The sequence below is a fragment of the Phyllobates terribilis genome, unplaced genomic scaffold (assembly GCF_046119375.1).
Source record: "Phyllobates terribilis strain yellow unplaced genomic scaffold, ASM4611937v1 Scaffold_5__5_contigs__length_657084704, whole genome shotgun sequence".
In the NCBI taxonomy this organism is placed as follows: domain Eukaryota; kingdom Metazoa; phylum Chordata; class Amphibia; order Anura; family Dendrobatidae; genus Phyllobates; species Phyllobates terribilis.
The window spans coordinates 102,040,269-102,066,338 of NW_027362765.1; the positions used below are offsets into that span (position 1 = coordinate 102,040,269).

Here is a 26,070-nt window from a genome sequence, read left to right on the forward strand (position 1 = left end):
ACTACTTTACAAAGTTTAGTATCATCTGCAAATATTGCTATTTTACTATGCAACCCTTCCACTAGATCATTAATAAATATATTAAATAATATAGGGCCCAAGACAGACCCTTGAGGCACCCCGCTAGTAACCCTGACACACCCTGAGCTTACTCCATTGATAACCACCCTCTGCTTTCTATCACTCAGCCAGCTATTTACCCACTTGCACACATTATCCCCCAGACCAAGCATTCTCATTTTATATACCAACCTTTTGTGTGGCACGGTATCAAACGCTTTGGAGAAGTCAAGGTATACAACATCCACTGACTCTCCCCGGTCCAGCTGTGAGCTCACCTCCTCGTAGAAGGCCATCAGGTTTGTTTGGCAGGAGCGATCCCTCATGAATCCATGTTGATATGGAGTTAGACAGTTATTATCATTAAGATATTCTACAATAGCATCTCTAAGAAATCCTTCAAACAATTTACCCACAACAGACGTTAAGCTGACTGGTCTATAGTTCCCAGGGTCACTTTTAGACCCCTTTTTGAATATTGGTACCACATTTGCTTGGCGCCAGTCTAGTGGGACAGTCCCTGTCCATAAAGAGTGCTTGAATATAAGATACAGCGGTCTGTCTATCACATTACTTATTTCTTTTAGTACCCGGGGGTGTATGCCATCTGGGCCTGGTGACTTGTCTATTTTGATATTATTTAGGCGTTTCTGAACTTCCTCCTGGGTTAGGTGGGTGATATTTAGCGGAGGGTTTACTTTATCACTCTGCATTTCCTCCGATAAATTGTTTTCTTTTGTGAAAACAGTGGAGAAGAAGCTATTGAGTAGGTTTGCTTTACCCTCATCGCCCTCTATGATTTTACCCAGGTTATTTTTCAAGGGGCCAACTCCATCAGTTTTAATCCTTTTACTGTTTATCTAGTTAAAGAACAGTTTGGGATTAGTTTTACTTTCCTTGGCAATTAGTCTCTCTGTCTCCTCTTTTGCTATTCTTATTTGTTTCTTACAGATTTTGTTTTTTTCCCTATAAGATATTAGCGCTTCCTCGCTGCCTTCTTGTTTAAGTTTACCGAAAGCCCTCTTTTTGTTTTTCATTGCCCTCTTGACTTCCTTATTTAGCCACATTGGCTTCCTCCTATTCCTAGCCCTTTTATTCCCATAAGGTATGTACCTTCTACAGTGACTATGTAGGACTGTTTTGAAAATTTCCCATTTTCTATCTGTGCTCCTATTACTGAAGATACTATCCCAGTCTGTAAGGTGAAGGGCATCTCTTAGCTGATCAAACTTTGCCCTCCTGAAGTTCAGTGTTTTTGTGAGTCCCTTGCTGGGCACCCTACTGAAGCACATGTGGAATTGTATAATGTTGTGGTCACTATTTCCCATGTGCCCCCCAGGTAGGCAGTATATGATCTCTGGGTTAGTAGTAGGTAGGCAGTGTATGATCTCTGGGTTGGTAGTAGGTAGGCAGTGTATGATCTCTGGGTTAGTGGTAGGGAGGCAGTGTATGATCTCTGGGTTAGTAGTAAGTAGGCAGTGTATGATCTCTGGGTTAGTGGTAGGTAGGCAGTGTATGATCTCTGGGTTAGTAGTAAGTAGGCAGTGTATGATCTCTGGGTTAGTAGTAGGTAGGCAGTGTATGATCTCTGGGTTAGTAGTAGATAGGCAGTGTATGATCTCTGGGTTAGTGGTAGGTAGGCAGTGTATGATCTCTGGGTTAGTGGTAGGTAGGCAGTGTATGATCTCTGGGTTAGTGGTAGGTAGGCAGTGTATGATCTCTGGGTTAGTGGTAGGTAGGCAGTGTATGATCTCTGGGTTAGTGGTAGGTAGGCAGTGTATGATCTCTGGGTTAGTGGTAGGTAGGCAGTGTATGATCTCTGGGTTAGTGGTAGGTAGGCAGTGTATGATCTCTGGGTTAGTGGTAGGTAGGCAGTGTATGATCGCTGGGTTTATGTATGAGCAATGAATGAACTCTGGCATAGAGTAAGTGCTGTATATGCTCTCTATTATAGAGTAGCTGCAGTGTATAATCTCTGTGGTAGTGTAGGGGCAATGTTTGATCTCTGACTGTGTGTGATCTCTGGGGTAGTGTAGGAGTAGTGTATGATCTCTGGGTTAGTATTGGGGCTATGTATAATCTGTGGTGCAGTGGATGATCTGTGGGTTGTGGTATAATCTCCAGGGTAGTGCATGATCATTGAGTCAGTGTAACCTCTGGGGCAGTGTATGGGACTGTGTAGTATCCCTTCAACAGTGTATCTTTATGATTTCATGGGCAGTGTATGATTTCAGACATAGTGTAGGACCTCCAAAGTGAAATAGGACTTAATGGGACAATGTTTGATCTCTGCAGCAGTATATGGTGTCTAGATTATGTAAGAACTGCTAGGCCAGTATATGATATCTGGGCCTTGTATGAACTCCTGGGTTAGTGTATGATCTCTGAGTCATATGGGATCTCTGGGTAGTGTATTATTTCCATGGCCGTAAATGATCTCTGGGATAGTTGAGGAGTAGTGAGTGATCACTGTGCCAGTGTATGATCTCTTGGGCTTTGTATAATTTCTAGAGCTGTGGATGATATATGGAGCAATATATCATTCCTAGGGCAAATTACATTCCTCAGGCCATTGTATGATCTCTGGGCTGTGCAAGCTGTCGGAGGCAGGGTACGATCTCTAGGGCTGTGTATGATTTTCAGGTGAGGTGCATCTGTAAGGCTGTGTAAGATCTCTAGGCAGTTTATGATTTCCAGGGAAAGTGTATAATATGTGAGGTTGTTTAGGATTTCCAGACAGTTTCTGACTTCTGGGGCGGTGTAGGATCTATTTGCTATGTATTACCTTCAAGTCCTATCTTTAGTGTAGTATATGATCTCCAGCTGTTTCTGATCTCTGAGGTAGTGTAAAGGTACCATCACACTAAGTGACGCTACAGCGATCCCGACAACGATACGACCTGTCAGGGATCGTTGCTGCGTCGCTATGGGGTCGCTGGTGAGATATCAAACAGTCAGATCTTCCCAACGTCGCAGCAACGATGCGGCGACCCGTAACGATCTGTATAACTATGCACGCCTATGTGTTTCTGTGTCTGAGTCGTCAACAAGGTCGTTGGTAAGGTGTCAAACACACCGATGCATGCTACCCAGCGGGACCTCAACAATCAAAGAAATGTCCAGACCATTCCGACACGACCAGCGATCTCACAGCAGGGGCCTGGTCGCTGCTAAGTGTCAAACGTAGCGAGATCGCTACTGAGGTCGCTGTTGCGTCACAAAACTTGTGACTCAGCAGCGATCTCGCTAGCGATCTCGCTTAGTGTGATGGGGGCTTAAGCTTTCTGCCGCCATGTATAATCTCTGGAGCACTGTATGAACTTCTTCCATGGCACAGAATGATCTTCGGGGCCATGTACCATTTCCAGACAGTGTATAGGCCATAGGATCACCAGGCAGGTTATGACAGTATATGTACTCCTAAGGTAGTGTAAAGTATCCCAAGCAGTATATGATCTCCAGGACTGATCATGTAGGATATCGAGGGCTGATGAGACACTGATCAGCTTTGTGTTTGGGATATATGGTGAGAGTTCTTCTCCCTACGGAACTGGGTTCATATTGTGTATATTACTGCATCCGGAGGAACGCGCAGTGCTCTACTGGGGTCTGATGTTGGGGTCACTATGTTGTGACTGGCTGCCAAATGTGTGCCCACTAAGGTCGGGCCTTAGGGTTGGGCTGGACATACAACAGTGCTTCAGCCGGCAGCCATCTCAGTCAACTTTCTCATACACTGGAGCACCCGATCGGCCAAGCTCTCCTGATACTCTATGAGAAAGCCACTGGCCAACGTGTATCTCAGGGAGAACAAGGCGATTGGCAATCCGAAATCAGACATGCGCAATTGACATATCTCCTGACCATCTGTCGGCCGTCAACCCCATATGCATTAGACCGTCGGCTGAACCTGTCGATATCTGTGGGTTCAGTTGACTTTAGTCTAATGTGTATGGGGGCCATCCGTAGGGGCCAAAGTCCATACTATCAATTCATGGGATGAATATTTTCTATGTCTTTTGGTGGAGAACTCTCGCTGCAGGAATAAGCATTCATTAATGCAAGTAAGACTCTGTTTAAACAAACTATAAGACGTGACCAGCACTGGTCTGAAGATCCTAGTAAAGACCTGGACAGGTTCCTGCTGCATATTTCTTTGAGTTATTTGGGGTAATAATAAAGGATCACTGCTGGGTAGCAGAGACCAGTTCCCGATGGGGAGCTCCTTGGATAGTATTGGAATATGTGGGGTGCGTCTTAGGGGCTATTACGGCTATGGTCGAATTTTATCCCAACCAATCTCTGCACTGAAGTTTCAGAAGCCTGTAGTGAATATTATTTGCAGACCAAGCGCGATGACGGAAACACATGACACCTCTCTACACAAATGTAATATTATCTTGGTAATTTAAACCATCAAACAATAGCAACCAATGCAAGTGAAAGACAAGCTGCAGACCGGGCCGGGACACAGAATACAGTCAGGGAACACGACACCTCCATCCTGACAGACATCCACCTGGCATTGTGTCTACTGCCCTGGCAGAGCCGCTATGCTTTAATGTCACTCCTCACTCTTCATTATACGGGCGAGACATAGATAGTACAGAATGGAAGATGCCCCCCATCCTGTGCCCACTTTGTTAATGATCCCACATGATAAGAATGAGATGAGGGATGACCAGACGATACGACTGTCACATAGCTCCTGTCCTGACAAAGTGGCTGCAGACTCAGGGGTGCATTATGGTATGGCCCCCCAAAATAGAACTGGTTTATGTACAGACGAAGGCTCTGGTGGTGCCCAGATGTGTAACCTGGAAGATAAACCTAGCTCAGATCCTCCTCCATGTTCCTATGTTCAGGTCTCGCTGAGCTCACAAGTGGACATTCAGGTTGCGAAGCAAGACAATCTCTGAATAGTGCCATATTATATTATTTATACACATTATGGACAAAAGTATGTACCCCCTCCACATTACACTTACAGCAGCTTTTATCACCTCTCATACTACATCCACAGATATTAAAATGGAGTCAGTCCCCATTTTCCCCATACCAGTTCCCACTGTTCTGGGAAGGGTTTCTACAAGATTTTGGAGGTGTCTGTTGGATTTTTGCCCATTCATCCAGAAGAGCATTTGTGAGTGCAGATACTGATGGTGGAGGAGAGGGCCGGTGTGTTTTAGTTTATCCAACAGATGTTGGGTGGGGTGAGGTCCGGGCTCAGTGCTTCCACACCAGAGTTCCCCAAATATGTCTTTATGGGCCTTGTGCACTGGAGACAGTCATGGGGAACAGAAATGGGTCTTCCCCGTACAATTGTCTAAATAGAATGTGTGCTGAAGCATTAAGATTTCCCTTTACTGGAACTATCCCCTCCACCAAGCCTGACGTTCGGCATTGTGCTTGGTGATGTAAGGCTGCTTTCAGCTGCTTGGCCATGAAGCTCCCAGCAGGGGCGCCGTGTTTGTGTTAATGTTAATAGAAGGGGAGTTTTAGACTCTGAAGTTATGGAGTCAGCAGTACGTTGGTGACTTTTCTGCCCTCTGCCCCTCAGCACTCGGTGACCACGCTCTGTAACTTTACGTGGACTCCACTTCGTGGCTGAGTTGCTTCGGTTCCTTCTACTTCTCAATAATATTACTCACAGGTGATGGGGGGAATATTTAGGAGGGAAGACATTACATAAACTGACTTCTTACACCTGTGGCTCCTATTACAGAACCTATTAGAACGAGCAATTTTGTCACACTTGTATGGCGAAGGGTTGAATGTTTATCATCAGGGTAGAGGGGAGAGGTATTATACACTGGGGGGTGAGGGGATGAATGTTGTTCACTGGGGGCGAGGGGTCGGATGTTGTACACCAAGTGTGTGGGGATGGACGTTATACACCATGGGTGAGGGGTCAGATGTTGTACGCCGGAGCGCAAGAGGCTGGATATTGTACAGTGGGGTGAGAGGGGCTGAATGTTATACTCCAAGGGTGAGGGAAGGGCATTATACACTGGAGGTGAGGGACCGAATGTTGTACACCGGGGGCGAGGGGCCCGGATGTTGTAGCCTGGGGTCGAGGGGCCAGATGTTGTACACTGGGGGCTGGATGTTATATACCAGGGTCGAGGGAACGGTCTTAATACACTGGAGGTGAGGGGCCAGATGTAGTACATCGGGTGGCGAGGGGCCCGGATGCTATACACTGGGAGCGAGGGGTCTTATACACTGGGAGCGAGGGGTCTGATGTTATACATTGGAGGCAATGGGACTGTATGATAAGTCTGATGATGAGCTGGTGATCTAATGATGAGTAAGAGGTGTGCCTATGTAGTCTATATCCTCTACTACTGTCCTGACATGATGTAATAATAGTCCACATAACACCTGTATGTGGAAAGTGGAAGAACATAAGGGCTTGGGGTGCGATCACTATTTCTAGACCTTTAGGTAACAATGGCTACAGGTAGCAAAGCCTTTACAGTGTGGTGGAGGAGTTAGTCCACTCCCCGAGGGCTGGAACAGCTGTGGATGACTGGATTGGTTCTTCATCACCTTATGGCGTGTGTCCAAGCTCATCACCAAGATGGTGTATAAGCCCATTCCACTAGTTAGTCTTTTACATGGTGGATTCTACCTCGCTCACTCAGGGCACTGACCCTCCCATCACGGTCTAGTCGTCTGTAAGTCACTGGACTGTTGTCAGTCTCATATAATGGATCATTGTCACATCCCAGCCGCAGCGAGAGACGACACATAAAGGCAGTATAATGTCCCCCACATATCCACACAGGCGGGATGATGAACCTCAGCCCCCGCGTCTCAGCCTGCTCGAATACACGTCAGGGAGACTGCACACAACTGGCCACATAAGAGTGTGAGCATGCAGAATTTTTTTTACATTGATTTTTCTGCCTTTCTTTTTATCCTGATTTGTGACTAGCCTTTAATAATAACATGAGGTGGAATAATAGAGTGTTTTTTTATTACTTGTTGACACTGTAAAGAATAGTCACCAAAGATTGAGGCAAAAATCTGTGTTTTGTCCCACTTACTTGCGGAAAACGCTGCAGAATAGCCACGACGATGCTTTTCTTACATCTGTTAATAAACACATTGAAAAAAATGCTACATGTGCACTATAGTTTTTGATGTGGATTTTGGTACGGAATCTGTACCAAAAACTGGGCCACAATACTCTGTGTGAACGTAAATGTGCGAGCGATCTGTCCTGCTATCCCCACCCGTATGTACAGTCTGCCATGTGATCACTACACTGTGTTCCGAATTATTATGCAAATAATATTTTCTCAGATTTTCCCAAATTACCTATATGAATTGCAGTCATTGTAATTTTCCAGTCAAATAACTATTAGAGTACAATTGAAAGGTTTTTGTACAAAAAATAAAAAACTCAAACTGCACTCAAAATGCTTGTTCCAAATTATTATGCACAGCAGAGTTTTCAACCTTTTCATTTTAATAAAGAACAAAAAAATGGTCATTTTTGAAATTATAAGCATTAGCAGGTTATTACAAACTGAAATCAAACAGTTTTCAACTCAAAACTTTATTCTAGGTGATGTTACATTTGCACATAGGACCCCTTGTTCGAAAGGAGCTTCTGAACTCTCTCGTCCATTGAATTTGTCAGGTTTTGGATGGTTTCTGCTTTAATTGTTTTGCATGAGGACAGAATACCCTCCCAGAGCTGTTGCTTAGATGTGAACTGCCTCCCGCCATCATAGACACTCCTTTAGATGATGCTCCAGAGGTTCTCAATGGGGTTGAGGTCAGGGGAGCATGGGTGCCACACCATAAGTTTGTCCCCTTTTATGCCCATAGCAGCCAGAGATGCAGATGTGTTATGTGCAGCATGAGACGGGGCATTATCATGCATGAAATGATCTCGATGGTCCAGATGGATGGAGTGGAGGATGGCTGGTTGATGGACACCCCATGTAAACACGGCTACGGCGCTAACAAGGAGGAGGTGGAGTAATGTTTTGGGCTGGAATCATGGGGAGAGAGATTGTCGGCCCTTTTAGGATCCCTGAAGGGGTAAAGATGAACTCCATAATGTATGTTGAGTTTCTCAAACAGCACTTCCTTCCATGGTTCAAGAAGAAGAACTGTGCATTCTGCAGCAAGATCATTTTCATGCATGATAATGCCCCGTCTCATGCTGCACATAACACATCTGCATCTCTGGCTGCTATGGGCATAAAAGGGGACAAACTTATGGTGTGGCACCCATGCTCCCCTGACCTCAACCCCATTGAGAACCTCTGGAGCATTATCAAAAGGAGTGTCTATGATGGCGGGAGGCAGTTCACATCTAAGCAACAGCTCTGGGAGGGTATTCTGTCCTCATGCAAAACAATTAAAGCAGAAACCATCCAAAACCTGACAAATTCAATGGACGAGAGAGTTCAGAAGCTCCTTTCGAACAAGCGGTCCTATGTGCAAATATAACATCACCTAGAATAAAGTTTTGAGTTGAAAACTGTTTGATTTCAGTTTGTAATAACCTGCTAATGCTTATAATTTCAAAAATGACCATTTTTTTGTTCTTTGTTAAAATGAAAAGGTTGAAAACTCTGCTGTGCATAATAATTTGGAACATGCATTTTGAGTGCAGTTTGAGTTTTTTTTTTTTTTTTAAATATCCTGTTATCATAGGCAGTTTGTACAAAAACCTTTCAATTGTACTCTAATAGTTATTTGACTGGAAAATTACAATGACTGCAATTCATATAGGTAATTTGGGAAAATCTGAGAAAATATTATTTGCATAATAATTTGGAACACAGTGTATATATATGATATGTCCACGTCAGGGTGCATACATGTCAAACTCTGGCCCATTATACTGTATGGAGGACTATGTGGGGCCCATTATTCTGTATGGCGGATTTTGTGGATGCCATTATTCTGTATGGAGGACTATGTGGGGCCATTATTCTGTATGGAGGACTATCTGGGGCCCATTATACTGTATGGAGGACTATGTGGGGCCCATTATTCTGTATGGCGGATTATGTGGATGCCATTATTCTGTATGGAGCACCATGGGGGCCATTATTCTGTACGGAGGACTATGTGGGGCCCATTATTCTGCATGGAGCACCATGGGGGCCATTATTCTGTACGGAGGACTATGTTGGGCCATTATTCTGTATGGATGACTATGTGGGGCCCATTATTCTGTATGGAGGACTATGAGGAGCCCATTATTCTGTATGGAGGACTATATGGGGCCCATTATTCTGCATGGGGGACTATGTGGGGCCTATTATTTTGTATGGAGGATTATGTGGGGCCCATTTTTCTGTATGGAGAACTATGTGGGGCCCATTATTCTGTATAGAGGACTATGTGTGAGCCATTATACTGTATGGAGGACTATGTGGGGCGCATTATTCTGTATGGAGGACTATGTGGGGCCCATTATTCTGTATGAGGGACTATGTGGGGCCATTATACTGTATGGAGGACTATGTGAGGCCCATTATTCTGTATGGAGGACTATGTGGGGCCCATTATTCTGTATGGAGGACTACGTGGGGGCCATTATACTGTATGGAGGACTATGTGGGCGCATTATACTGTATGGAAAGCTATGTGGGGCCCATTATTCTGTATGTAGGACTTTGTTGGGCCCATTATACTGTATACTGGTTGGCCCACTACTTTGTCCAAGTTTTTCCTTTTGGCCCTCTGTGTGTTTGAGTTTGACATCCCTGTCATAGGGGAACACTGTATACGGCATGCCTGATGTTACAGAGGGGCTGCCTATCCTAAATGTGTCACCATACATGTAGGTGTCTGTATTACATGTGTGATATTAGGTGAGGACGTCCAAATAACACAGGGAACCTCTCTGATATCACACGGGCAGTGTCTTTATATGTCTTTTATTACATGTGTGATTATTACACTGGAAACTCCTGTATTACATATATGATTTTATACTGGGGTGACGCCTGATATTACATGGGGGGAATCTTTGCTATATGCATAATATTACACAAGTGAACGTCTGGATTACATGTGCTGTATGGGGGGAGAGGAAGCATCAGCATTACATGTGTGAAATTAGACCAGTTAGCATCTGTATTACATGTGTGATATTATGCGACGAACGTTTGCATTGCATGTATGTTATTACACAGGGAGTCACTATAATACACGGGATATTCGAAATCGGGAGCTTACATTACATGGGTGATATTTCATAGGAAGGCCTGTATTACTGTTGTATTCGTGTATAGTGTACGTGTTACATTACATGAAGTACACAAGAAATATCTCTATCTCTACATGTGTGATATTTAATGTGGAGAGCTTATGTATTACATGTGTGATATTAAATGTGGAGAGCTTATGTATTACATGTGTGATATTACATGTGAAGAGCTTATGTATTACATGTGTGATATTAAATATGGAGAGCTTATGTATTACATGTGTGATATAACATGTAGAGAGCTTATGTATTACATGTGTGATATTACATGTGGAAATTGTATGTATTACATGTGTGATATTACATGTGGAGAGCGTATGTATTACATGTGTGATATTGCATGTGAAGAGCGTATGTATTACATGTGTGATATTACATGTGGAAATCGTATGTATTACATGTGTGATATTACATGTGGAGAGCGTATGTATTACATGTGTGATATTGCATGTGAAGAGCGTATGTATTACATGTGTAATATTACATTTGGAAATCGTATGTATTACATGTGTGATATTACATGTGGAGAGCTTATGTATTACATGTGTGATATTACACGTGGACAGCGTATGTATTACATGTGTGATATTACATGTGGAGAGTGTATGTATTATATGTGTGATATGTGTGGAGAGCTTATGTATTACATGTGTGATATTACATGTGGAGAGCGTATGTATTACATGTGTGATATTACATGTGGAGAGCGTATGTATTACATGTGTGATATTACATGTGGAGAGCGTATGTATTACATGTGTGATATTACATGTGGAGAGCGTATGTATTACATGTGTGATATTGCATGTGAAGAGCGTATGTATTACATGTGTGATATTACATGTGGAAATCATATGTATTACATGTGTGATATTACATGTGGAGAGCGTATGTATTACATGTGTAATATTACATGTGGAGAGTGTATGTATTACATGTGTGATATTAAGTGTGGAGAGCGTATGTATTACATGTGTGATATTACATGTGGAGAGCTTATGTATTACATGTGTGATATTAAATGTGGAGAGCTTATGTATTACATGTGTGATATTACATGTGAAGAGCTTATGTATTACATGTGTGATATTAAATATGGAGAGCTTATGTATTACATGTGTGATATTACATGTGGAGAGCGTATGTATTACATGTGTGATATTACATGTGGAGAGCGTATGTATTACATGTGTAATATTACATGTGGAGAGCGTATGTATTACATGTGTAATATTACATGTGGAGAGCTTATGTATTACATATGTGATATTACATGTGGAGAGCGTATGTATTACATGTGTGATATTACATGTGGAGAGCGTATGTATTACATGTGTGATATTAAGTGTGGAGAGCGTATGTATTACATGTGTGATATTACATGTGGACAGCGTATGTATTACATGTGTGATATTACATGTGGAGAGTGTATGTATTATATGTGTGATATGTGTGGAGAGCTTATGTATTACATGTGTGATATTACATGTGGAGAGCGTATGTATTACATGTGTGATATTACATGTGGAGAGCGTATGTATTACATGTGTGATATTACATGTGGAGAGCGTATGTATTACATGTGTGATATTGCATGTGAAGAGCGTATGTATTACATGTGTGATATTACATGTGGAAATCATATGTATTACATGTGTGATATTACATGTGGAGAGCGTATGTATTACATGTGTGATATTACACGTGGACAGCGTATGTATTACATGTGTGATACTACATGTGGAGAGTGTATGTATTATGTGATATGTGTGGAGAGCTTATGTATTACATGTGTGATATTACATGTGGAGAGCGTATGTATTACATGTGTGATATTACATGTGGAGAGCGTATGTATTACATGTGTGATATTACATGTGGAGAGCGTATGTATTACATGTGTAATATTACATGTGGAGAGCGTATATATTACATGTGTAATATTACATGTGGAAAGCTTATGTATTACATATGTGATATTACATGTGGAGAGCGTATGTATTACATGTGTGATATTACATGTGGAGAGCGTATGTATTACATGTGTGATATTACATGTGGAGAGTGTATGTATTACATGTGGGATATTAAGTGTGGAGAGCGTATGTATTACATGTGTGATATTAAATGTGGAGAGCTTATGTATTACATGTGTGATATTACATGTGGAGAGTGTATGTATTACATGTGTGATATTACGTGTGGAAATCGTATGTATTACATGTGTGATATTACATGTGAAGAGCGTATGTATTACATGTGTGATACTACATGTGGAAATCGTATGTATTACATGTGTGATATTACATGTGAAGAGCGTATGTATTACATGTGTGATACTACATCTGGAAATCGTATGTATTACATGTGTGATATTACATGTGGAAAACGTATGTATTACATGTGCGATGTTACATGTGAAGAGTGTATGTACAGTAGGTACGGAGAGTATTCAGACCCCTTTAAATTTTTCACACTTTGTTTCATTGCAGCCATTTGGTAAATTCTAAAAAGTTCATTTATTTTCTCATTAAGGTACACTCTGCACCCCATCTTGACTGAAAAAAACAGAAATGGAGAAATTTTTGCAAATTTATTACAAAAAGAAAAACTGAAATATCACATGGTCATAAGTATTTAGACCCTTTGCTCAGACACTCATATTTAAGTCACATGCTGTCCATTTCCTTGTGACCCTCCTTGAGATGGTTCTACTCCTTCATTGGAGTCCAGCTGTGTTTAATTAAACTGATGGGACTTGATTTGGAAAGGTACACACCTGTCTATATAAGACCTCACAGCTCACAGTGCATGTCAGACCAAATGAGAATCATGAGCTCAAATGAACTGCCCAAGGAGCTCAGAGACAGAATTGTGGCAAGGCATAGATCTGGCCAAGGTTACAAAAGAATTTCTGCATTATTCAAGGTTCCTAAGAGCACAGTGGCATCCATAATCCTTAAATGGAAGAAGTTTGGGACCACCAGAAGTCTTCCTAGACCTGCTCGTCGAGCCAAACTGAGCAATCAGGGGAGAAGAGCCTTGGTGAGAGAGGTAAAGAAGAACCCCAAGATCACTGTGGCTGAGCTCCAGAGATGCAGTAGGGAGATGGGGGAAAGTTCCACAAAGTCAACTATCACTGCAGCCCTCCACCAGTCGGGCCTTTATGGCAGAGTGGCCCGATGGAAACCTCTCCTCAGTGTAAGACATATGAAAGCCCACATAGAGTTTGCTCAAAAACACATGAAGGACTCCCAGACTATGAGAAAAAAGATTCTCTGGTCTGATGAGACAAAGATAGAACTTTTTGGTGATAATTCTAAGCGTGTGAAGAAAACCAGGCACTGCTCATCACATGCCCAATACAATCCCAACAGTGAAACATGGTGGGGCACCATCATGCTATGGGGGTGTTTTTCAGCTGCAGGGACAGGACGACTGGTTGCAATTGAAGGAAACAAGAATGCGGCCAAGTACAGAGATATCCTGGATGAAAACCTCTTCCAGAGTGCTCTGGACCTCAGACTTGGCCGAAGGTTCACCTTCCAACAAGACAATGACCCTAAGCATACAGCTAAAATAACAAAGGAGTGGCTTCAGAATAACTCTTTGTCCATTCTTGACTGGCCCAGGCAGAGCCCTGACCTAAACCCAATTGAGCATCTGTGGAGAGACCTGAAAATGGCTGTACACCAACATTCACCATCTAACCTGATGGAACTGGAGAGGATCTGCAAGGAAGAATGGCAGAGGATCCCCAAATCCAGGTGTAAAAACTTGTTGCATCATTCCCAAGAACACTCATGACTGTACTAGCTCAAAAGGGTGCTTCTACTTAACACTGAGCAAAGAGTCTGAATACTTATGACCATGTGATATTTCAGTTTTTCTTTTTTAATAAATTTGCGAAAATTTTTATATTTCTGTTTTTTTCAGTCAAGATGGGGTGCAGAGTGTACTTTAATGAGAAAAAAATGAACTTTTTAGATTTTACCAAATGGCTGCAATGAAACAAAGAGTGAAAAATGTAAAGGGGTCTGAATACTTTCCGTACCCACTGTATTACATGTGGAGAACATATGTATAACATGTGTAATATTACATGTGGAAAACATGTTATACATGTGCGATGTTACATGCGAAGTGCGTATGTATTACATGTGTCTTGCTAGTAGTGAAGTATATGTATTACATGTGTGTGATAATACATGTGGATTGCTTCTGCATTACAAATGTGATGTTACATGTGGAGAATGTGTGCATTGCATGTGTGATATTACATGTGTTACATTTTGATATTACATGTAGAGAGCATATGTAATACATGTGGAGAACTTATGTATTATATAGAGAGCATATGTAATATGTGTGATGTTACATGTTGAGAACGTATAAATTATGTGTATTATTACATGCAGAAAGTATATGTATTGCATGTGATGGTACATGTAGAGAGCGTATGTGTTACATGTGTGATATTACATGTGGAGAACATATGTATTACGTCTGTGTTATTACAAGTGGACAGGGTATGTATTAGATGTGTGATACTACATGTGAAAATCATATGTATTTCATGCGTGATATGTGTGGACAGCGTATGTATTGCATGTGATAATGCATGATTACATGTGTGATATGTCTATGTTGTTTGCTTGATGTTACATTTGGAGGGAGCCCATATTATATGAGTGATGTTGCACTGGGGAGTCTACATCAACTGTGTCATTATATACGTAGCGCAAGAGCGTCTGTATTAGGCTATGTTCACACATCATGTTATTTTTTTGCGTCACAGTTTTGGTGCTTTTTTTATGCATTTTTGGGGCGTTTTTTCAGTTCTTTTTTCACCACCCGTTACTTCCTATGGGTGACAAAATGCTGAAAAAACACTGAAAGTAGTGACATGCTCTATTTTCCAAAAAAACATGCAAGGCAAAAAATACGGAACTAAAAAAAACCCACGATGTGTGAACTAAGAATTCTGGAATCTCATAGACTTTGCTGGTCCTGCAAAAGGCAGCTGAAAATTTGCATAAAAAACACTGAAAAAAAACAGGGTGTGTGAACATAGCCTTACAGATTCCATATTGCAGGGAAAGGTTACATAACTGATATGGAACGTAGGAGCATCTGCATTACATGTGTGACGTTATATGAGGGGTGCCTGTGTTACATGTATGATATTTCGGTGTTACATGACTGATGTGTGAGTACGGCTTATATTATGTAATATACAAGAGTTGCACATTATATTACACGTCATGTATAGTCATGGAGATTATTTCTTATTAGTAAACCTGGGGCAGAGCATGGTGTATGGATAATATCCAGATGGCTGATATACTATATTATTATACCTTTATTATAAAAATGTGAATTGTGACCAGAAAGATAAGGCGCTATATTATTATACATGGAACAGGGTCATGGAGTGTGAGTAATATCCGGAGAGATGATACACTATGTATGATATTATATATGGAGTGTGGGGAATATCCGGAGAGAGATGATATTCTATGTATGATATTATATAGGGGGTGTGAGTAATATCCGGAGAGATGATACACTATGTATGATATTATATATGGAGTGTGGGGAATATCTGGAGAGATGATATACTATGTATGAAATTATATATGGAGTGTGGGTAATATCCGGAGAGATGATACACTATGTATGAAATTATATATGGAGTGTGGGTAATATCCGGAGAGATGATATACTATGTATGATATTATATAGGGAGTGTAGGTAATATCCGGAGAGATGATATTTTATGTATGATATTATATATGGAGTGTGGGGAATATCCGGAGAGATGATACACTATGTATGATATTATATATGGAGTGTGGGGAATATCTGGAGAGATGATATACTATGTATGAAATTATATATGGAGTGTGGGTAATATCCGGAGAGATGATATACTATGTATGATATTATATATGGAGTGTGGGTAATATCCGGAGAGATGATACACTATATATAATATTATATATGGAGTGTGGGTAATATCCGGAGAGATGATATACAATGTATGATATTATATATGGAGTGTGGGTAATATCCGGAGAGATGATACACTATGTATGATACTATATAGGGAGTGTAGGTAATATCCGGAGAGATGATATTTTATGTATGATATTATATATGGAGTGTGGGTAATATCCGGAGAGATAAAATACTATGTATGATATTATATATTGAGTGTGGGTAATATCCGGAGAGATGATACACTATGTATGATATTATATAGGGAGTGTAGGTAATATCCGGAGAGATTATATACTATGTATGATATTATATATGGAGTATGGGTAATATCCGGAGAGATGATACACTATATATAATATTATATATGGAGTGTGGGTAATATCCGGAGAGATGATATACAATGTATGATATTATATATTGAGTGTGGGTAATATCCGGAGAGATGATACACTATGTATGATATTATATATTGAGTGTGGGTAATATCCGGAGAGATGGTACACTATGTATGATACTATATAGGGAGTGTAGGTAATATCCGGAGAGATGATATTTTATGTATGATATTATATATGGAGTGTGGGTAATATCCGGAGAGATAAAATACTATGTATGATATTATATATTGAGTGTGGGTAATATCCGGAGAGATGATACACTATGTATGATATTATATATGGAGTGTGGGTAATATCCGGAGAGATGATACACTATGTATGATACTATATAGGGAGTGTAGGTAATATCCGGAGAGATGATATTTTATGTATGATATTATATATGGAGTGTGGGTAATATCCGGAGAGATAAAATACTATGTATGATATTATATATTGAGTGTGGGTAATATCCGGAGAGATGATACACTATGTATGATATTATATAGGGAGTGTAGGTAATATCCGGAGAGATTATATACTATGTATGATATTATATATGGAGTATGGGTAATATCCGGAGAGATGATACACTATATATAATATTATATATGGAGTGTGGGTAATATCCGGAGAGATGATATACAATGTATGATATTATATATTGAGTGTGGGTAATATCCGGAGAGATGATACACTATGTATGATATTATATATTGAGTGTGGGTAATATCCGGAGAGATGATACACTATGTATGATATTATATATTGAGTGTGGGTAATATCTGGAGAGATGATACACTATGTATGATATTATATATTGAGTGTGGGTAATATCCGGAGAGATGATACACTATGTATGATATTATATATTGAGTGTGGGTAATATCCGGAGAGATGATACACTATGTATGATATTATATATTGAGTGTGGGTAATATCCGGAGAGATGATACACTATGTATGATATTATATAGGGAGTGTAGGTAATATCCGGAGAGATGATATACTATGTATGATATTATATATGGAGTATGGGTAATATCCGGAGAGATGATACACTATATATAATATTATATATGGAGTGTGGGTAATATCCGGAGAGATGATATACAATGTATGATATTATATATTGAGTGTGGGTAATATCCGGAGAGATGATACACTATGTATGATATTATATATTGAGTGTGGGTAATATCCGGAGAGATGATACACTATGTATGATATTATATATTGAGTGTGGGTAATATCCGGAGAGATGATACACTATGTATGATATTATATATTGAGTGTGGGTAATATCCGGAGAGATGATACACTATGTATGATATTATATATTGAGTGTGGGTAATATCCGGAGAGATGATACACTATGTATGATATTATATATTGAGTGTGGGTAATATCCGGAGAGATGATACACTATGTATGATATTATATAGGGAGTGTAGGTAATATCCGGAGAGATGATATACTATGTATGATATTATATATGGAGTGTGGGTAATATCTGGAGAGATATTATACCTGGAATGTGGATTATATCTGCAGGAATTATATAATATTATACCCAGGGAAGACCAATAGAATGTGGCTAACATCCGGAGAGATTGTGCGTTATATTATTATACCCCTACAGTATGGTATATGTGGTAAAGTCATGGAATGTGAATAACATCCTAAGAGATGATTTATCAGCTTATTATACATTGGACAGAGTCATGTTGTGTGGATAATAACCGTAGAGAAGATGTAGTATATTATTATACATGGAACCGAGTTGTGGAATGTACAGTAGATAATATTAAGAGAGACGAGGTAATGTATTATTATTATACATAGGGCAGAGTCATGGTGTATGGATAATATCAGTGGTGATGATGTATTATATTATTATACACGTATTATACCTGGGGCAGAGTCATGGGATGATATCAGGAAAGATTATATTATTCTACATGGAGTAGAGCCATAGAATGTCAGTAATATTCAGACAGATGATGCACCATATTATTACACTGGGGGCAGAGTCATGGAGTATAGATAATGTCCAGAGAGATTTATTATGTTATTGTACAACGAGCAGAGACATGAAGATAATACCATTTGGAGAAATTATCTATGGTATTATTATACATGGAGCAGAGTTATCGTATTCAGTGAGATGATATGATATATTATTATGCATAGAAGAGAGTAATAATAATGATGCATTATTTTTTATTAATCATGGAGCAGTGTTTTAATATCCCAATGAGTTTATACATTATATTATTATCCTTGGAGCATAATTATACAGTAATATCTAGCAAGATGATTACGGTATGTCATAAACCTGCTCCATGTACAATAATATAATATATCGTCTTGTTGGATATTATAACCCTGCTCCATCTATAATAATATATGTTCTCGCTGGGTATTATAACCCTGCTCCGTGTATAATCATATAATATAACGCCTTGCTAGGTATTATAACCCTGCTCAGTATATAATAATATAATATATAATCTTGCTGGATACTATAACCCTGCTCCTTGTATAATATAATATGTCTCGCTGGATATTATAACTCTGCTCTGTATAATAATATATTGTCTCGCTGAGTATTATATCTCTGCTCCATGTGTAATAGTACAGTATTATATCACTATTTGTGGAGCAGATATTATTACATTACACATGTGGATAAAATATGTCTGGAGAATCGAGGCGGACACGCACAGCAGAAGGCTCCTGTGGGAGAACAGTATTTGGGCCCTTGTTCTCTTCCATAATTTCTCATAGAGCGCCTCCTTATGTCTCCAGCCCCTCCAGTATTTGGGGTCATGGACTGTATCACCAGTCTTTGCATATGATCTGATAGACAGAAGGAAGCTGCTGTACACGGGGCAGTGGCCTCTCAGCTCCGGGGCCCCCTGGGCACTGAGATAATTGTGTGGATGTGGTAAGTATGGGGGTGGCCGTCCCTGCACACAGGGGGCTGGTTGTTCCTCGGTGCAGAGCTCTCCGCCTTCTCCACACTGTATACATCACCCGGGGAATGTTTAGTGGGCAGTGGCAGGAATAATCCCTCCATTACCATCATCCATTATCCCAGTGCAGGACGGCGGCCTCATCTCACTGCTGCAGCTCTGTCTTGGCAGCCGCCTCTGTTCTGTCCTTTTGACCAAGTTCTAAAAAGGAATTATTTATGTTTCCTGCATATTTCGGGCCACGACTGCCAAAAATGGCAAGTGACAGGGGAGCATGCTGATAGCACGGATGTGCAGAGCCTGGAAATCATGTGCCGGCTCCCAGAGTCAGAGGGAAACCTAGCGGAGCCCACGTCACAGCCCCGGGAATGTTCTCCACTGGATCCTTAACAGTTCACATGCCAGGAGCTCCCGGCGCTGGTACTGGACCCACCACAGAGGCCTCAGTGTACACCCCTCTATATTATATCTGCTGTATACAGGGCGTCAACAAGTAGTAACCATCGCAAAATTATAGAGAAGAATCCCAGTACTTCAGAGAGTGAACCCTAATACTCATTCTCTACTGGTAGTGGACCACAATACACACCCTATACTCCAGAGAGTGAACCCCAATAGGCACGCTGTACTCCAGAGAGTGAACCCCAATAGGCACGCTGTACTCCAGAGAGTGAACCCCAATACCTGTACTCCAGAGAGTGAACCCCAATACCTGTACTCCAGAGAGTGAACTCCAATACCTGTACTCCAGAGAGTGAACCCCAATATCTGTACTCCAGAGAGTTAACCCCAATAGGCACCCTGTACTCCAGAGAGTGAACCCCAATACCTGTACTCCAGAGAGTGAACCCCAATGTGCACCCTGTACTCCAGAGACTTATCCCTAATGTGCACCCTGTACTCCAGTGAGTGAACTTTAATACACACCCTATACTCCAGTGAATGAACCTCAAAATTCACCCTGTACGCCAAAGTGTAAACCCCAATACGCACCCTGTACTCCAGAGAGTGAACCTCAATAGGCACCCTGTACTCCAGAGAGTGAACCTCAATACACACACTATACTCCAGAAACTGAAACCAATGCACATCCAATACTCCTGAAAGTGAACCCCCAATATTCACCCTGTACTCCAGTGAGTGAACTTTAATACACACCCTATACTCCAGAGAGTGAACCCCAATATACACCCTGTACTCCAGAGAGTGAACCCTAATAGGCACCCTGTACTCCAGAGCGTGAACACCAATACCTGTACTCCAGAGAGTGAACCCCAATGCACACTCTGTACTCCAGAGAGTGAACCCAAATACACACCCTGTACTCCAGTGTGAACCCCAATAGGCACCCTGTACTCCAGAGAGTGAACCCCAATACCTGTACTCCAGAGAGTGAACCCAAATACACATCCTGTACTCCAGAGTGAACCCCAATAGGCACCCTGTACTCCAGAGAGTGAACCCCAATAGGCACCCTGTACTCCAGAATGTGAACCCAAATACCTGTACTCCAGAGAGGGAACCCAAATACACACACTGTACTCCAGAGTGAACCCCAATGCACACCCTGTACTTTAGAGTGAACTTCAATATGTACCCTGTACTCCAGAGAGAACCCCAATACCCACCTTGTATGCCAGAGAGAGTACAGACACTGTCCTGGCCCCAGCTGTTTTCTGTCTGGAACCTCAGTAGTCTGAATTACGCTTTTTAGTTAGAAACACTCAAAAGAAACTAAAGTTATTAGCAGATTCCACAAGGTTCTGTACCTGGAATGACAGTGAACACAAGGATCTTTACAGGAAACAAAGAAAACCAAAAGGTTCTGTCCTAAGAATAGCAAGAAGTACAAGGATCTTTACAGGGAACAAAGGAGACCTAAGGTTCTGTCCTGGGAGGAGCAAGGAGTACAAGCTTCTTTATAGGAAGCTGATGAAACCTAAAGGTTCTGTCCTGGGAGGATCAAAGAGTACAAGGATCTTTACAGGGAGCGAAGGAGACCTAAGGGTTTTGCACTGAGAGCATAGTGAATAGGATTTCTACTGTGAGCAGGAGCAACCACAATGACCTGTAATTGGAGTAGTGGAAATCATAAGAATCTATACTAATAGAAGTGGAGACTGCAAGTTTTTTTTTTACTAGGAGCCGATAAGACCTCAAGACTCTACTTGAAGCTGATAAGACCAAAAAGTTCAGCATGGGGTTTAGTAGGGCCCTCAAGAATCTGTACCTGAATCGGTGAGGGCCACAAGATACTGTACTGAAAGCTGCAGTGGCCAGAAGCATCTGTATTGGGACACAGCAAAGACCATAAAGTTTTGTACTGGGAGCAGTGGAGACTACAAGGAACGGTACGGGGAGAAAAAGTGACCACAAGAACCTGGACTTGAAGCAATATATTATACTACAAGGCTTTGTACTAGGATCTGTGAACAACTCATGATTCTTACTCGGAGCAGTAGAGACCAAAAAGATCAGTATTGGAATTAGTAGGGACCTCTGCAGTCTGTGCCTGAATTAGTGGGGAACACAAGAGTGACCAACATTTAGCAAAAATAACAGAATATTTGTATTCACTTCAACTCCTCTACTCCACATTTATCAAATGTTGCACCTCAATGATAAATTTGGTGCAAATTATACCAGTGCAGTTTTTTTAAGCTTGTTAGTAAACTTCCCAATGTTAGGAGCTGGAGACCATTCTGCCAAATGTCGCATATTAATGATGAAATTTTGTGCAAATTGTGACTTTTTAATTTTTTAAATTTGTACACTTCCCAATGTTAGAAGAGAGTGGGAGACCTATTTGTCAAATGTTTCATATTATTGCAGAATTTTGCGCAAAAAACCCTACTGTTTTTGCATTTTAAAATGGTTGCAGCATAGATGTAATTGTTCCTCTTGGTTTTAAGAAAGCTATTACCTGTCTAGAATGTGCACATTTTTTTGCTACTTTTATGTAGAAACGGAATCATAAATGTGTCATATTTAACGCTGAAAGCTTAACCACACCACATTTTCGCCTTACATTTAAATTTTGGTGTAGGTACTTAAAATTATGCAATAAATGGCTTAAAACCTTGATACAGTTGACTTGAGGTGTTTAGGACAATGTAATGTTGTAGTTTGTATAAAAAGGACGCAAATGTAATCATAAATGGCTCCCACTATGCTAAAAGCTGGTTATGTACTGGCATCAGCAGAGCCCACAATACCGCAAGGTTCTGTCATGGGAGCAGTGAAAACCGCAAGGTTTTGTACTGGGAACAGTAAAGACTGCAAGGATCTGTACTGGACAAGAAGAGAACCACCGATTGATAGGTCCAAAAGAGACTAAATAATTTTATATAAAAAAACCTTTATTCTGAAGTTATGGTTAAGTGGCACTACATGCACAAGCATGACCGCACTGCAGGGCCAAACACGAAATGCAAAACATTCATTATTGTAACTATTACACTACAATCCTTGTCCTGGACTCAACATCAAAGAAACATTGTAGCAAGAGAGGAAGAAAAGGTAAATGACAGGTCAGGACCCCCTTACATCACCTCCTGACAATGGACATATGTCCGAAACGCGCGTCGGGGCTGTACCGCACGGTGCCATTCACACAGCTGGACCAATAATGCAGGTATAGAAATATTTCTCGTTACTGGATATGATGCCATGGACCTAGCATAGGTATTAACATCCAGGCATATGGTACATGTGAATGGTCAATCAAATTATTATGTGTTTATATGTGTATTATATGCCATGTTTCTCAAGTTAATGATTCATGATTATCCATTTTGGCTATTTACTTGTCAGTTACCTGTTCTTCCTCTCTTGCTACAATGTTTCTTTGATGTTGAGTCCAGCATAAGGATTGTAGTGTAATAGTTACAATAATGAATGTTTTGCATTTCGTGTTTGGCCCTGCAGTGCGGTCATGCTTGTGCATGTAGTGCCACTTAACCCTAACTTCAGAATAAAGTTTTTTTATCTAAAATACTTTTATCTCTTTTGGACCTATCAATCGGTGGTTCTCTTCTTGTCATGTATCTTACCGAATGGTCTGCCATTCTAAATTGGTCCATATAGTAAGCACACTATTATATGTGGACTGGATGATCTGTGGGTCCAAATATGGTCATTCGTTTGTGCTGCTATATTCAGTGTTTCTTGTATCTAAGGTTCTGTACTGGGAGTAGCGAAAACCCGCAAGGTTCTGTACTGGGAGTAGCGAAAATTCTGTACTGGGAACAGTAAAGATGGGAAGGTTCTGTCCTGGGAGTACAGAAAACCCGCAAGGTTCTGTACTGGGAACAGTAAAGATGGGAAGGTTCTGTCCTGGGAGTACAGAAAACCCGCAAGGTTCTGTACTGGGAGCAGCGGAGACCAAAAGCTTCTTTCCTGGGAGCAGCAAAAATTGCAAGTAAAGAAGGCAAGGTTCTGTACTTGGAGCAGAGGAGGCATTAAGGCTCTGTACTGGGAGCAAAGGAGGCATTAAGGCTCTGTACTGAGAGCAGAGGAGGCAGCGAGGCTCTGTACTGGGAGCAGAGGAGGCAGCAAGACTCTGTACTGGGAGCAAAGGAGGCAGCAAGGCTCTGTATTGGGAGCAGAGGAGGCAGCAAGACTCTGTACTGGGAGCAGAGGAGGCAGCAAGACTCTGTACTGGGAGCAGAGGAGGCAGCAAGACTCTGTACTGGGAGCAGAGGAGGCAGCAAGGCTCTGTACTGGGAGCAGAGGATGCAGCAAGGCTCTGTACTGGGAGCAGAGGAGGCAGCAAGGCTCTGTACTGGGAGCAGAGAATGCAGCAAGGCTCTGTACTGGGAGCAGAGGAGGCAGCAAGGCTCTGTACTGGGAGCAGAGGAGGCAGCAAGGCTCTGTACTGGGAGCAGAGGAGGCAGCAAGGCTATGTACTGGGAGCTGAGGAGGCAGCAAGGCTCTGTACTGGGAGCAGAGGAGGCAGCAAGGTGGTACTGGGAGCAGTGGAGACTGCAAGGTTCTATACTGGAAGCAGTGGAGACTGTAAGGTTCTGTGCTGGGAGAAGAGGAAGGAGCAAGGCTCTGTACTGGGAGCAGGGGAGGCAGCAAGGCTCTGTACTGGGAGCCAAAAAGGCAGCAAGCCTCTGTACTGGGAGCAGTGGAGACTTCAAGGTTCTGTACTGGGAGCAGAGGAGGCAGCGAGGCTCTGTACTGGGAGCAGAGGAGGCAGCAAGGCTCTGTACTGGGAGCAGAGGAGGCAGCAATGTTCTATACTGGGAGCAGAGGAGGCAGCAAGGTTCTGTACTGCGAATAGAGGAGGCAGCAAGGCTCTGTACTGGGAGCAGAGGAGGCAGCAATGTTCTATACTGGGAGCAGAGGAGGCAGCAAGGCTCTGTACTGCTAAAAGAGGAAGCAGCAAGTTTCTGTACTGGGAGCAGAGGAGGCAGCAAGGCTCTGTACTGGGAGCAGAGGAGGCAACGAGGCTCTGTACTGGGAACAGAGAAGGCAGCAAGGGTCTGTACTGGGAAAAGAGGAGGCAGCAATGTTCTATACTGGGAGAAGAGGAGGCAGCAATGTTCTATACTGGGAAAAGAGGAGGCAGCAAGGCTCTGTACTGGGAAAAGAGGAGGCAGCAATGCTCTGTACTGGGAGCAGAGGAGGCAGCAAGGCTCTGTACTGGGAAAAGAGGAGGCAGCAAGGCTCTGTACTGGGAAAAGAGGAGGCAGCAATGTTCTATACTGGGAAAAGAGGAGGCAGCAATGTTCTATACTCGGAAAAGAGGAGGCAGCAAGGCTCTGTACTGGGAAAAGAGGAGGCAGCAAGGATCTGTACTGGGAAAAGAGGAGGCAGCAAGGCTCTGTACTGGGAGCAGAGGAGGCAGCGAGGCTCTGTTCTGGGAGCAGAGGAGGCAGCAAGGCTCTGTACTGGGAAAAGAGGAGGCAGCAATGTTCTATACTGGGAAAAGAGGAGGCAGCAATGTTCTATACTGGGAAAAGAGGAGGCAGCAATGTTCTATACTGGGAAAAGAGGAGGCAGCAAGGCTCTGTACTGGGAGCAGAGGAGGCAGCAAGGCTCTGTACTGGGAAAAGAGGAGGCAGCAAGGCTCTGTACTGGGAAAAGAGGAGGCAGCAATATTCTATACTGGGAAAAGAGGAGGCAGCAATGTTCTATACTGGGAAAAGAGGAGGCAGCAAGGCTCTGTACTGGGAAAAGAGGAGGCAGCAAGGCTCTGTACTGGGAGCAGAGGAGGCAGCGAGGCTCTGTACTGGGAGCAGAGGAGGCAGCAAGGCTCTGTACTGGGAAAAGAGGAGGCAGCAAGGTTCTGTACTGGGAGCAGAGGAGGCATCGAGGCTCTGTACTGGGAGCAGCGAAAACAGCAAGGCTCTGTACTGGGAGCAGAGGAGGCAGCAAGGCTCTGTATTGGGAGCAGAGG

General features: G+C 42.0%; 1 protein-coding gene across 1 annotated transcript in view; it reads left to right on the forward strand.

Annotated features, from left to right (window-relative positions):
- The window catches only part of KCNB1 (potassium voltage-gated channel subfamily B member 1), a 127,046-nt gene that overhangs the window by 11,203 nt on the left and 89,773 nt on the right, over window positions 1-26,070 (forward strand). The window lies entirely within an intron of this gene.